We start from the raw sequence: 16203 nt of genomic DNA on the forward strand, positions 1-16203 counted from the left end.
GAGCATCCCTTTAAGACTCTTGCACATGATATAGCTGTTATTATGCTGTCTTAAATTGTCATAAAAATGGTTAAAGATGTCACAATAAAACAAATACTAATTCAGTCAGAGCCGTAGTTCTCAAACTTTTTTGGCTCAAGTACCCCATTTCTCCAACTTTTGAATCCAAGTACCCCCTTTTTTCGACTGAAACATTTTGCTCAGAATTCTATGAAAAAATCACTTTAGAGCATGTAATGATCAAATGAATGAGTGATAACAGATTACAGATTTCACTGAAATAAGTGAATGAAACAGTATATAGTGCCTCTTGAATAGATTTATTTCTATAATTTTCATAATTTACGGTCATTTCCCTCCTGATGTGGGACCAAGACTGACCCTTGTATTATCAGTTTATGTTCTAATCAAGATCATTTCTAGCATAATTTTGTGTATTTTGGTGTCATTTTGTTGTTGTTTGCCTTTTTTTATTATTTAGTATATTTTTCTCTTATTTTGTGTGTTTTTGTCGTAGTTTTTGTGTTTTTCGTCATTTTTATGTGTTCTTGGTAATATTTAGATGGTTCTCTCTCAGAGTGTGTTTTTGGTGTTGTTTGGTTGTTTCTTACGTCGTTTTGTATGTTTCTCTGATATTTGATCTTGCGTATTTTGTTGTTGTTTGTCTGTTCTTTATGATGATTATCATTTTAAACTAAAAGTAAACATTATAAAACCCAATAATTTTTATGCTTTCATTTGTTAATTTTGCTCTTTCTGTCTGAAGCACCCCCATTTGAGAATCACTGAGTGAAGGTGTTGCTTGGTTACAGTGCTTATTAGTAGGCAAACTTATTTAAGAATGTCTTATAAATCAATACTAATTTCTGTGAAATATACCAGATAAATACAGTGAAAATGACTTCTGCGTGTAAATGGTTACTCTGGCAACTGTATCACCATGATCACCATGAGTAACCTCTTTGGAGGGAAGGAGGAAAAGCAGTTTTCAGTTAAGAACTCACATTCATTCAAAGTAATTCAGTGAAGATTCTTCATCGTAGAATTTGTTTAGTTTTAAACAATACAGAGAAGTGGCAACTAGCAATTTCAATCATCAGGCAACTCTGCATAAATTATTTCTCTGTTAGCTGTATTATGCAGTTTGTTTTTACATGCTACATTCTCTTTAAGAAACAACAAGTAGCAAACGGGTTCCTCTGCCAATCAAGGGCTTTTATTTCACCTGTGGTTTGCCACACCTGCAGGTAGTCAAGGTAAAAGCAAAATGGACGATGTAGGTCCGACACTGACAGTTCAATTCACTTCTAATTATACTGCATCATACACAACAGTCAAAGTTAGCTATGCCATGAAATTTCAGAATTGTTATTTTATCCATGAAAATTCCAGCTTGATCACATGATCATGTATCACATTTTATTGGCCACGGTTACATTATGTTTTTTTTTTTTTTTTTTTTTTTAAGTCGGAATTATTTATTCTGTGTTCTGCTTTGTGTTTATTTGGAAATAGTAATTCCTAAATTGAGGTTTACATGGAAAACCAGTTTATTCGGCTTAAATCAATTCCACAGGAGGGTGTGGCCGTCCTCTGGCCCTACGTCACGTGTCGTGAGGAGGAAGTCAGTGTCCCGTCTATAGACACGCCCACTCATGAATATGCATAAGTAGGCCACAAATCAGCCTGTTTGTGTAGTTGCTCAGAAAGTTACTTTTCAGAGGCTAAAACTTTGGAAAAAAGGCGAGTTTGGGGAAACAAACCTCAAATACTATGTTTTTGAGGTTCTTAGAACAAATGGAGATGAGTGAAAAATAGCATGACATGTGACCTTTAAGTGTTTACAAGAAAGAGGAATTATCTAATTCTTAATTAAAATCGGATCAAACCATCCACCTAATTCGGATTTAGGTTTAATTTGGAATTTAATTAGCATTAGGAATTAAGTGTTTACCAGGTCAATTTAAAGAGGAATTACTTGTATTCTGCTTTAAAGAGGAATTAAAGCTCCTATGTAAACGTGGCCATTGTTTGTTGCTTTAAAGCATTGCAAAAATAAACAGTGAAAGTACATTGGTTAGCAAACAACAAGGAAAACCAATGGGTTGCTCATTTTATCTCTTCACACAAATGCAGGCTTTTAATACTGTAAATGTCAATTTTAGGATTAATTTAAACACAATTTACATCTATGCTTTAATTTTTATTTTAGTGTGAAAGCTGTTTTTATATCTGAAGCTGATATTAAATATTAGGCTGCCTGGGTATCACTCTGCTATTTTAAATAAACCCACAAATAAACTAATATTAACTGTTAAAATGATAGATATGTCTTTCTGAGCAGCAGCAAATTCTTGCAGCTGAACTATTTATGTATCATTTGAAGAAAAAAAAAAATGTTCAATGCCTTTCATACAGTGTTGCCTCATTATAGGCTTCATTAGCAGGTGTTCTTGCTTTGTCCAAGTTTTCAAACTGACTCAAACCTCATGCTTTATCTCTACAATAATGAGCCTCTCCTATCGCAAGTGCTGATTTATTAATACTGATGCTTAAAGCTGAGCTAGCACAATTCTCACGCATCTCTACTGTTTCTGCACAATAAAACAAGAATAACTTCACAATTACTCATCCGAACAGTGTTTTATTCATCATGGAAAATTAGTGAAAGAACGAAGGGAGGGAGGGTGAAAAAAAAGACAAAAGATGTGAGTGGGACAGGAGAGAAAGATAAATGGGGCTTCATTATCTATCATGAATGAATACCTGAGTGCTCTCCCTCCATTCAGGATGATTTTTATTATAGCATCAGAGAGTGCTGATGCAGTAAAAGTGCATTGTGTGTCTGGAATGATTAGACCCAGAGGCTGCAAGTGTGGTGATGAGACGTTTTCAGCCAAACAACGAGTGGAGACCACAGCACCTTAAAAAACACAAAACAAAAGAGCCGTTCAAGGATTTCATGCTCGTAATACATCATTTTAATATGCTGTCTCACAAAGACATGTGATCTCTGCTGGAGGAACTATACATACACTTTGAACGTTGTCGACCTGTATCGTTATGACTGAATAATAAGAATGTGTAAAAGAAAAATGTTTATGTCTATATAAGATACTATTAGATTAACATTTAATTTGTTTATTTTTGCAACCACAACAATACAGTGAAGGGAGGAGAGTGACTATAACAAAATACAAAACCGGAGCATCTATTCTAGACAAAGCAGATAGAAGCTTTACAATAAAGTGGAGAATGTATCCTGAGGGATCATTTCCAGTAATCTAAACCATATGAGAGTATTTGTGTATTAGCGTAAGAGGAAATCAAAGTAGCTATTAGACTAATACCAGTTAGAGACACAAGTGTCCAACATGCATTTACTTTTCCTTAAATAAATTCCAACCTGATTTGTTCACGTCTTGTTTTTCCTATATAGTTTGCTTGCATTCCACATTTTCAGCACGAGTTTAGCTTTCTACACAACCCCCGTTAATGAATCAGTCAGCACAATCAATACATTTTGTTATACCCTCTTTATTTAAGCCGAATAAAATCCATATTGGTGGAAAGTCTTGCAAGTCATTTCCATGAAACCTTTCCATCTTTTTGTGTTTTGCTTAATGATATCAGAAAATGATGCTCGTATTGTTTTTAAACAACTCTGAATTAGTTATTTTGTAATAAATAAATGAATAAAACTCAACCCAAAGGCAAACATCGATAAATGACTGCAAACTTCTGTGGTGTCAGGAAAAAACAGTCTGCATTTGTCTCAATGCAAAGATTTACTAAAGGTCAGCTATACAATAAATTATGTCAAATTTAAAAAAGAAAGAAAAGGATTAAATTCTGTAAGAAAAAACACAAAGACAAGCAAAAAGCATTAGTTTATTGTGAATGGGAGATGCCTCTGTAAGGTATTAGAACAACACATGAACAGCAATCAGTCCTTAACATGTGTTTGGCATAGTTGTATATAGATGTAACGTTAAATGCATGAAGGAGTGATTTTCTGAAACATATTTGTAATGCACTTAGTTGGATGAGGTCAAACCCTAATAGTAGTTTACATTTTAATACATTATCATTATGTTATTTCATCCAGGCTCTATTGAATACCCCCATTAGATCAATAGAGCTGTGAGTTACAAAATGCAACAATATTAAACATATATAAATGTATGCTGCACTGTGTGTTAAGGCTGCCCAGAGAACAATCCACGTGCTCCTACTATTAGGAGCCCTGGTTATATTTCAAGTGATGAAAATGAACATGATGGTTCCTGCCGCTCCTTGGTCAGGATCAACAGCAGAGCCTGTATCCATGTAGCAGAATGCATCTCCCCCAGGCATGGGTTTGCAAGGTAAACAGTGCTGTAAATTCACTTGTCCACATCCCATTCATGGTATAGGGCCAGAAATGTTACACGCACGCACGCACGCACACGCACGCACACACAGAGAGAGAGAGAGATGAGCATTCTAGCATACTTTGATGCTTTATTACCTGTATCCAAAGTTATGCTTTGGATAATGCAGTCAGTGCACAACACCAAATGCAGTGCATTATTGAAAAATACATCCACTGTCCATTAGTCATGCATTAGGATTTTGATTATTGACAAGATGTGAAAAATTGTTCAAACAAAAATCTTTATGAGCTAACATATAGCTCTCATTTGACATTGACATTTGTCATTTCTGTTCTAAAATATGTGGTTCCACATACAGTATTACTTTTTTTACTTTTTGAAAAATAATTTAAAAATTGTTCTTTCCACTTACCGTTTTGAATAAAGGTTACAATGTTACCAAATGAGTTGCATTGGGTGTGTGTGTGTGTGTGTGTGTGTGTGTGTGTGTGTGTGTGTGTGTGTGTGTGTGTGGATTTTGGGACCTAAAAGGTTTTCATTATTCAAATGGGGGTGGAACAGAAACTACTGGGTTACTGTAGGTCATGTTCTCCATCTCTAAATTGGATCAAAGTCACAGTAACAAGATCCTCATCAGGGTTGTGGTCTTCCAGTTAGAACATAGGTTTTCTGGCTTAGCTCTCTTTCCACCACAATGAACCAGTTAGGCATCCACAGAACTGCAGACTCCCATGCACCAGTAGATCTCCCACTCCTCCTACCTGCACTTGTGAAGAAGATTGTAAGATACTTGAACTTCTTCACTTGGAGCAAGACCTCTCTCCTGACCTGAAGTTAACAAACTGCCCTTTTCTGACTCAGAACCATGTCCTCAGACCTGGAGGAGCTGATCCTCTGCCCAGTCGCATCATACTTGGCTGAAAACCGTCCCAGCAAGAGTTGGAGGTCATTGTCCGATGGGGCTAATAGGCCCACATCATCTGCAAACAGCAGAGATGACCCCCCAAACTCAACACCCACCACCACCCAGCTGCTCCTAAATATTCTGTTCATAAACATAATGAACCGAAGTGGTGACAAAGGGCAGTCCTGGAAGAGTCCTCCCCTTACTGGGAAAATGTGGCAATGCTAACTAGACTTCTGCTCATTTGGTAAAGGGCCACCCCATAATCCTGGAGCCCCTGGTCTTAAGGGCACTCCTCCACCAAGTTGTGGTGATGATACAGAAGAGAAGATGATAAGAACTGGAATTTTAAAATCTTTGGTTTGGTAAAGACATTTCTGAGGGAAAAGACAAGTTCTCTTTATTGTATAAAACTAAGAAATGCAACAAGATTTGAAATTTCTCTTCCACAGCTGAAAGCAGGTGGTGAGTTGTGAACTATTGAATTTTTATTGTTTAGTCAGTAGTTTGCAATATGGAGGTGTACATAAAGATTATTACCTTTAAATTGATGGTGGAGATGAAAATAATTATTGCAGGTGTTCTTGTTTTCAAGGGATAACAGGTGTGAGCCGAGCTCAGACCCATAAATTTTAATGTTGGTTGACTGATGTGTTGGGTAGGTCTTTCATCAATATCTCATTAACTGATGCTATAAACGTTTGGGATTCAATTTAATCACCACAATGATATTTGTGCCTTTCTCAGATCATTTAGGAATGTTTATGTTTTTTTATTTGTTCTGTCAGAGGCTTCTGGCGCATGAAGTGATTATAAATGAGGAAAAAACAGGCACAATACCAAAGAGTGTGTTGTGCTCTTTCTGCTGTTACAATATAGTAGATTATAATTTGAGAAAAAATGTAATGCAAAAAAAACTAAACATGTTTCAGTTTATACTGTATGTATTATTTTTCAAATATTGAATGCAAAGAAAACCTGTTGTTTTGCACTTGTACCCAAAAGTAAAACAAAAAAGGTTTGACATTTGAAAATGTCTAGCACCTCATGAACTGTATAACAAACAAACAGCTTGACGACAGACCTCACCCTTGATGGATTACAAAAGGCCACACAGTCCTGATCCTGAGGGACTACTAAGAAGTGATGGTATTCATTGAATGCATTTAGTTTAATTGTCTAGTTCCCAGTGATTAACAGCTCTTTGTTTGTTACACTATCTTGTGGGTCTGTTGTTGTGATACTCTTGGGGATTGGTTTGTGTTGACCTATTACTGTTCTGTAATCCAACCAGTTGCACCATTGACTAGACAATAGGAAATAGCACAGTATGCATTTGAAGTTGCTGATAGCTACTTCCCTGTATGAAGAAAACACACAAATATATCAATGTGCAAAAATGAAAGGCAAGTTCTGTAAGTAAGACTCAAAAATGAATTCTAGCCTTCAATCTGCAGCCTTGGGATACTTAAACCAAATGAATAAAGACAACTCAACTCAGATCAGGCAATGACTCACCAGCCTGTCATTGCCTGATCTGGTTAAAACTCTGAAGCTAAGCAGGTCTGGGTCTAGTTAGTAGTTGGATGGGAGACCACTGATAATTACAGGTGCCACAGTGGAGCACAGTCACTCCAGTGATATCTGTCATTGTGTCCTTGGGCAAGGCACTTCACCCACATTGCCGTGTGTGAATGTAGTGTGTGAGTGAGTGTTAGTGGTGGTCGGAGGGACAGATGGCAGCCTCGCTTCCGTCAGTCTGCTCAAAGCAGCTGTGGCTACAATAGTAGCTTACCACCGCTAAGTGTGGAGTGAAAGAATAATGCCTTAATTCTGTACAGCGCTTTGAGTGTCTATGATGAAGCACTATATAAAATCAAATGCATTATTATTATTATTATTAGTCAACTTTACTATTCAACTCAATCTGGTTTGATGAGTCATCCGATCGTTCCGATGGTATCATAGACTTACAATTTTTAAGGAGTCTTCCTGGTTCTGCTGAAAAGCATGCATTGATCAGTAGTAAGATGTCTCATAGTTGCAATGTCAAAAACTGTCCACCTCAATGTTCTTGGTTTTCTTAGGAATTTGGGATAGAGTAACATTGGGAGCAAAAATATGAAGAGTTACCCTGACATGACAGGAACCTGATATGCAAATGCCAATGTTACATGCATTTGGGATATTACATGTATTTGAAGGCTAAATGTTGTTATAAATGATTTCCCACACAAATGAGTAACAATGTTTTGTGATTCAAGACCTATCATTTAAAGGGCATTCATGTGATGGGTTGCATATCGCTTTAAGAGTATTTTGTCACATAGTGCCTCAATAAATCCAACATCAGAACTTTGTTTTGGCCGAATGCTTACCAGCTGGCATGTAGTGGTTGGTGATTGTCTGAGACCAAAATTGCATTTACTTAATCTGTTCACAGCACCTGTCTCCTAAATGACTTTGGTTTTACCAGATGTTGTTTTGCAATATTTCATTTTTTTCACTTTTCTGATGAAGTGATTCCCAAGCAGACTGTTTGTGCATCAGGGCTGCAAAGTGACTCCAAGCTCCAATTCTCTGTTGATGAATGCATTTACCTGGAAATGCTTTTGCAATATCATGAACGTTTTGTGTTTGCATGTTCTTTTGTTCCCATTACTCACACTCCTAACTGCAGTATTAACTTCCACTTATTCTCAGCTTTGTCTATGGTTCACAGTCAAGTAATATGTAAATATTACGTCTCCAATATGACAAGATGGATGTCCAAATGTGGCCAAGGCAACCCCCAGGTCTACCCTACAAAAAGTTCCAAAGAAATACCTTTATATTGAAGGGATTTAACATAAAATAGATAAAAAATACTAAAAGGGAAAAAAAAACTGATGGAGATGCCATATGTTTCTCATGCTTGACAGACGTTAATTGCACCCAAAAGAGATTATATTGACATGTTCTGCAAGAACAGTCTAGAAAAATGTAGTAACAATGGCTGAGCATCGTTTCAGAGGGAATCATTAGACAAAATGTAAATTTTTTTTTTTTAATAATACAGGGCCAGGGTGTAATTCAGAATTTATTCAGATTAAGTTAAAATCAATTGTATAATTTAATTAAAGGAAAAAACAGCATACTTTTATTAAAACCTGTTTAAAACTGGAATATTCTGAAATTCTATTGATGCACTGGTTGTTTAACTAACACAAGTTCCTAATCTTAAACTGATGGTTTCTAAGAAACATTAAAGTTCCTTCTTTATACCAAAGATGTTTGTTGAAACAAAGGATGAATGGCATTACCACTAAAAACATCCCTAAGCCTTTAAAGGAAATCACATCCTCAGTGTTTAACCAAATCCTCTGACACACGTGCCTCCACTGGATATTGAAAGCACACACCCGCATACAATTTACACTCTGGTACACCGTGTTGAAATTGAATTTTTGAATCACTGCATCAGGAAGCAGCTTTGGGTGATTATCAATTCAGCAACAGCTCATGAATATCTGTACCTTCCTGTTATTATGGAATCTGAAATATAGCTTTTTAAGCCTGGCTATCATGTTTTTGACACTATTTTAAAATGTCTCAACCAAAGGGCCTAGTGCAGAGGTTCCCAACCGTTTTTGGGTCATGACACCATTTTGATATCACAAATGTCCAGCAAACACAGAGTAGCCACCTCAGATATTTTTATTTGAAACATATTTATAATTGAGAATGTTTAAGTATAGGATACAGTTATTTGAGATGTATTGTGTATTTGAAAAATAATAATTTGAAAATATTTAATAGATATATTTTTTTTTATTATTATTATTATTTTTTAAACACATTTCTAGATATTTCAGGCTACCCCATTTTAATGTATTATTTACAAATGTAAAGACGGCATAATATAATCCACATAATATTGTGGATTTATTGGGGTTTTTTTCTTAAGAATGTAATAAGAAGGAGAAAAAAAACCCAATAAAATCTAAGGGGTCATTATCTATATCTGGGCCCATTACCAGGCAGTTGGAAAGTTTCTAACTTGAAGTCCCTTACAGTGCCTAAGCTCAGTCCTGGACAGCCAAATTTTGCTCCAACATACCTGAATTTGATAAAGGTGTCATTACACAGCTCTGCAGAAAGCCTGGTTATAAGCCTTTCTGTGCAATCAGATGCCCTGCAGCTCAGAGAAATCCAGATGCAGCAAAATTGCAGCCCTCCAGAGCTGAGTTTCAAAACTTTAAGCCTATAAACTTTAGTTTTCACACTGAACTTGGACTTCCGTTCTAAAAACTTAATGAGAAAAAAGTTGGGGAAAACAAGCAGAGTAGTTTTTACTCATCAGCATGAAAAAAAAAAAGTTCTGAACTTTGGTTATATGGGAATAAACAGATGCAGTAGTCAGTTACAAGCATTGTTCTTTGTCTGATCATAAACCGTCTTTTCTTGATGGTCTATATTCTTTTTTACCCTGTCCTCTTTCCACACTTAATGCACCAAATATGCAAAACAATCTATGGCCTCAATAATTCCCCACGGAATAGCTCTTAATAGTTTCCTTAATGCAGCATGAAGGTCAGACATCATACAACGCCCTCTTAAAAGTATCATCAGTAGCAGAGTTTGCAGTCTTTTAGGTAGTGTGCTGTTTGGTGGTTGTGCAAGAGTGCAGAGATTCTTAGTTGGGTTTCCATTACAGATTTTCGCAAAATAAAAAGCGATATTACTAAATGTCGACAAAGTATAATTGCGCTTTGAATGTGTTACCATTGAACATTGCTTTGGCCTGGAGTCTCGTTACTCCTGTGAAATCTCATCCCGCAAGACTTCGCTGCATGAAGATGGACACTCCAAACCTCCTGATAACACTCTGTATTTCTTTGTTGTTTCACGTCTAATGTGGCAGTAATAATTTTAAAGTATAATGCTAAGAAATGTCCCGGTCTCCTCTTCTGTTTTCTTGGAGAGAAGTGGTCATGTTCAAATTCTGATGTAGCTGGTTAAGATTTACAGTCCACATAAACAGGACTCAATCATAACATAACTTCCCCGCTTGAGCGGACATGGGCTTGTCTGTGAAAGGTCGCTTCCAGATCATGGAGTCGCTGTTAGCTTACCAATAAACGGGAACAGATATGTCACCTTTATATTAAGTGTTGACTAGGCCACTGGGAGTGAGGCCTAAGGCCAAGGCAGGCTGACTTGATAATAATGTATCAAGTTTTTCTGCAGTCAGTGCCTTCTCCTCGCCCTTCTCTCTCTGCTCTGTTTCAGGTGTCGTGAAGCTGATGATGGCAGCTAGTCAGGGACACTCTGATGTTCTATCGCTCTGTCCTGTTCTGTTGGTCCTTCTGTCCACTAACCCTAACCAGTTGAGGCAGATGGCTGCCACCTCTGAACCTGGTTCTGCAGGAGATTTCTTCCTGTTAAAAGGGAGTTGTTTCTTCCCACTGTTGCTAAATGCTTGTTCATGTAGATCTTGTTGGGTTTTTTCTTTGTTATTATGAATTTAAATTTTGATAAGCACATTGAGATGACTTTGTTTTAAATTGCGCTGTACAAAAAGAGTTGAATTGAATTGAATGTGACTAGGTTCATCGCGTTTTTGGACGTGTATATGCGGTGGCACTTTTGCAACACATTTCAACATTGAAATGTCTGAAATACCTCCTCTTGAAAGCTTTGAAACCTTTTAGCGATATTTCAGTGTTTTTTCAAAATTGCGCTCTGTAGACTTTGCACATCTCCAAGGGTAATGGAAACGCAGCTAATGTCTGAGAGTGTTGATCTGGAAAGTGAAGTTAACCTAGTGCAACCTATTTTTAGAAATTGCATCACTTTAGTGAGAAGCTGAATGAAATAATATATTGGAAGTTATTCAAGTTTATGAGTTAAGGTGGTTTTACAGTCCCATAATAGTTTTATTTGTTTGCTGACCCAGTTTACAGCTATTTAGTATCAATGTGGCTTCATAAGAATGCAAGCTAAAAGTAGCTACATTAGCTAAACACCAAGCCACTGTTCCTTGTTGTTATTCTTGTCATATCTAGTGAAGCAGAGTTTTGTTTTATTGTATTTCTCAGCAGACCTCAGTAAGTCAGATCAATATTAATGATGAAGAAGGGCATTACCTTATAATAAACTTTTTCAGGAATGTTTTTGGGAGTGGGCAGCAGGAGTTTTACAAAAAGCAGGTTTTCTGGGTCGATTTTAATCTTGGACTAATGTCCCCCCCTCCATTTCAATGTATTGTATATCATAGTCAAGTACACATGCATGTAAACACACACCTATGCATACACAAACCTGGGTCGATTCATAATCTCTCAGATCAAATCACTTTCCCATAGTCCAGTGCCTCCATGTAATGTGGTTTAAGGAAAAAAAACCAAAAAAAAAACGATTGCAGTGGGATTTTGATCCAGCAAACCAATGCTACATCACGTACACAAAAACATTGTGCTTAGAGTGAATTCTGCAGATTAAAGCCTGGGTGTCATTTTAGATATCAATCTGTAACATAATGTATATGGTTCATGCATAATCTCCTATACATCATGAAAGTTAACTATGAACACATATTTGTTAAGTTCTCATTCTCTCCCCATTGATCTACAGTTGATTTCGATCGAGACTACCAATGTCAACACCAATGGCAATTCCATACGTTTCTGCTGGCAAGTGTTAATTCAATTCAACTTTATTTGTCAAGCTCAATTTACAACAGTCATCTGAATTCGCTTATCAAAATATAAAATTCATAATAAGAAAAAAAAACCCAACAAAACCCGCATGAACAAGCATTTAGCCATCTAACAAAATCAACATCGTAAAACACCATTAAAGAAACAAACAATTATTTAATATAGCCTCAGTACTCTCCCAACAAGATATATCACATGGCACGGTAGCGTATCCATTGTTTGTGTTGGAAACACAGAAACACAGAGAAAATGGCAACAACAACAACTCAGAACAGCCTCAGTGAGGTGCATCCAGAAAGCCAATCCTTCCACTGTAGAAATACGAACAATGTTCTGACCTTACCTTTGCTGAAGGTCTGCTAACTCAGGTGTTGGTCTCCCATATTTTAAAAGCTGTTGTTTTTCCTCAAAAAAAAGTTTCTTTATTGCCTCTAGCGCTGTCATCCTGACTGTAGTGTTATCCCGCCCACTAGCTAGAGAAAATAGCAACGGCCACACTGTATCATTTCACTAATGCACGTACGTATAGCATTTAGCATAGCATGGTTACGTCCAAAGGCAGCGTAGAGAGCTGCCTTTTTACATAAATGGTTTTCATCTTGGGGAACTGACTGCATGTACAAACACATAAAAACACGCTATGGGAACAGAGGCAGAGCAGCAATGTGCTTTTGGGAGAGGGTGTGGCCTCCTGCCTTACAGCGTAGTGAGACTGTGCAGCGTCTCTGCCGTACCAGTAAATAGTGGTGTTTAGTCATTTAGGCTATGAAAAGGCTATGACACTTTCAAATTTATAGGTACTGTAGGCTATTGGAAATTGAAAAATAAATAATTTATAATTATATTATAATTAAAACAAATAATCAAAATATCAGTTCACCCTTGGGTAGGCACTGCCTACCTACCCTGACTGCACGTCACTGCGTGTATTTGCCTGTATAAGTCTTTATCTATTGCTGCTTTTGCATTAATGCAAGAATTATACTTTACTTTTTCCTGTCACACACAAGGATAATGTAAATATTTTAATGTTGAAACAAAACCCTGTGCCCTAACCTAGATAAAACATTATTCTATCTTCTCCTTTTCATTTGTATGTTAAATAATATCATATCTAACTAGAAAAACAATGTATTATAAAACTTGTAATGTTCCAGGCAGATAAAAAATGTTTTTAATATTTATAACTTTATTTTATATCAAATGTATTACCTTAAGGTTCCTGGATACACTCAAGGAGGTTTTCACAATAAAGTATTGTAAATAAATAGTATTACAGTAGTGGTGTCCCAATCCGATATTGATATCGAATATCAGTCCGATAGCAGCCAGAAAACGAATATCGGATTTTATCGGACTGCATCTAAAATCTACGATATAAGCGCTCAGATAAGTTTTTGTTGTTTTTGTCCCCGCTCTCAGTTGTTCCCACCTTATACTGACAGTAAAGAATAATTGAAGTGAACTTGTTGAATTGTTGACTATTGTTCTCTGTTTGAGTAACATCACTTGATCAAGCCTTTTCTAACATTCCACAGTACAAAACAAGTCATTAAAGTATGTATGATATCGTATTGGATCAATATCGGTATCTGCCAATGCTCAAGGCTGCAATGTTGATATCGTATCGGAAGTGAATAAGTTGTATCGGGAAATCTCTAATTACAAGAACATGAAATTGGCTCAAAAACAAAAAGGATTGATTTCAAAAGATAAAACTGAATCAAATGGAATGAAACCGAAATCATTTATTATTATTATTCACAATAGCTTTTAAAAGGTTTCATTGCTGTTTGCTAGGGTAAATAAACATACATAAGCTGTAAAATAAACATAACAAATGTCTGTTTACATGCAGTACCGCTTTTTAGCTAAGCTTTTATTCTCACTGAAGTCTGCATGATTCATTTAAGTGGTTTCTGCCATGGAAGCGCTGATGTGGTATCAGTTTAATCCAGCTAACAGATAAAATCAGTCTGATGTTCCAGTGAACTATAATAGCAAAAGAAAGTTGGGTGTTTTGATCCTCATTTTTTCCTGTTTACTCTCATACCACACTTGATCATCTGAATCTTATCTTCCTGTTGCAGCCCAAGGATACATATTTTATCACTAAATAATGAAATCAAGTCTGACAGAACCGGGAGGGAGGGGGAGAGACTTTTCGTCTCTCAATGATGTTTTACATGAAGTTTTTTTTTTTTTTTCTATCAAAAAGAATCCACAGATATGAAGTCACTGTTGTCACTGCAGTTTATTAGCCTGTATGATTCCAGCTCTAAAGCTAGATACAATCTGACAAAAAGAAATTGAAGCCACTTGCTTGAATTTGCATCTCGGTGTAAACGTGTAAGCCTTCACTTGCACATTTATTGACATAACTTTACTTTTTTAATAATGAAAAAAAAAAAAGCTAAAAAAAAAAACTCAAAAATAATTTCTGATTTAATGAGGTAAAACCTTGACAAACACTCTTATATATTACATCTTAATCATTGTACAAAAATATACAAACGCTTCAATAAGCACCTCAATTTACATTATTTCTTATTCCTTCCAGAGCTTTTAGGTAAAAAAATATGTATTTTATACAATAAACAATGGTCAAATACATTCTGGAATAAATTACAGTCAGATATTAATCCACTAATTCCATACACAATGAAGTCAATTAGAAGGCTTATATACATAAATGCATTGTTTAAAATTGGGTTGGTGGGGGGAATAAATAAATAAATACATAGAGAACTGTAATGCCTAATTAAAAACCTAAACATGCTATAATTAATTAATGAAATAAGAAACCTCCCACAGAATGACTCACTAGAAGAATCTTCTCATTGAGGTAGCATCGCTAACATCTGGATCAACAAGGAGGCCTGGATAATAATTGTCCTCTCAGAAAACAAATTAACTGGCACCATCTCATAGATGACAAAACTGCAATACTAATACAGCAATCATTGCTAAAAAAAATATCTTACTGATGATAGATGCGAATAGGAGCACAACAATAACAAGGGCTGTTTTAATTGCATGCTGTGCACCATCTCATGACACCTAATATTGCAAATAGATGTTCAAAGACAATAGTGGGTGATTAGCAAGCATAAGCATCGCTTAGGAGGAAATACTCTAATGACAAAACAGAAGCACCCCCAGCATAACATCTACCTAAACTGATTGGGATTGTAATGGTATAACAGAATAAAACTAAAGCAATACAATGCAAAAAATACCAAAGACTGGAGGAAGATCACAAAGTTACAAAGCTCTGGTAGCTGCAACAGAGCACGAAAAAATAATAATTGGACTGCAAATGTATGAAATAGATAAAAAAAAAAAAAAAGTTGCAGGGTTGAGTGAAGAAGCAGACAGGGGCAGGATTGTGGCCATTTGATAGAAATTCAAACCTCAAGAAGTACAAATACACCCACAAAAATGCAAATAACAGCAAGGTACCAAACAAAAGTGAGCAAGGAACTAAAGTACTCACTGATAAAAGAAACAAAGTGGCTATCCGTACGTAGCCGGTGCTTTTCATATGTAGCCTATAACGTTACCGGACGTCGTGTGACCATTACGTACATTCAAATCAGAAGAAAAAACGGCTGAGCAAGCGATATACGTAAGAAATTCAAATCCACTTCAGAAGGTTAGGGTTACGGCTATGGTTAGGGGTCAGGGTTAAGGTTACTTAGTCCGTAACGTAGTTTAGGAATCTACGTAATAGCAAACAGAAGTACAGGACAGTGAAGGGCGCTACGTATAAATATCATAACAATTCATGAATACGTATCATGTCCGTTACGTAGTTTAGGAATCTATGCATTAATAACAAACAGAAGTACAAGTACGTAGCGTCTTAACCCTCCTGTTGTCCTCGGGTCAAAATGACCCGCCACTGTGTTAAAAACCAAAAAAAAATCCCCTAAACGATATTTTTTTAACTTGAAATTTTATGACTTTTCCTAGATTGGCACCAACAGTAGAAAAAGTGAAATGTTGCTTTTATTCACATTTCCATGTAAGCTGTACAAAAAAAGGTACATAGGTGGTCTTCGGGTCAAAATGACCCGTGAGGCAAAAAGAGTTGAAATCAAGGTCACAGAGTTATTTACACACCACAGAATGTTACAATGTTTTAGTTGTGTCTCAGATCAATCAGTAGCAGAAGTAAAGAAGACAAATCAGGTGGGCTTCTCGCGGACAGCTTTGATCA

Source organism: Gouania willdenowi, chromosome 6, assembly GCF_900634775.1.
Source record: "Gouania willdenowi chromosome 6, fGouWil2.1, whole genome shotgun sequence".
In the NCBI taxonomy this organism is placed as follows: Eukaryota; Metazoa; Chordata; class Actinopteri; order Blenniiformes; family Gobiesocidae; genus Gouania; species Gouania willdenowi.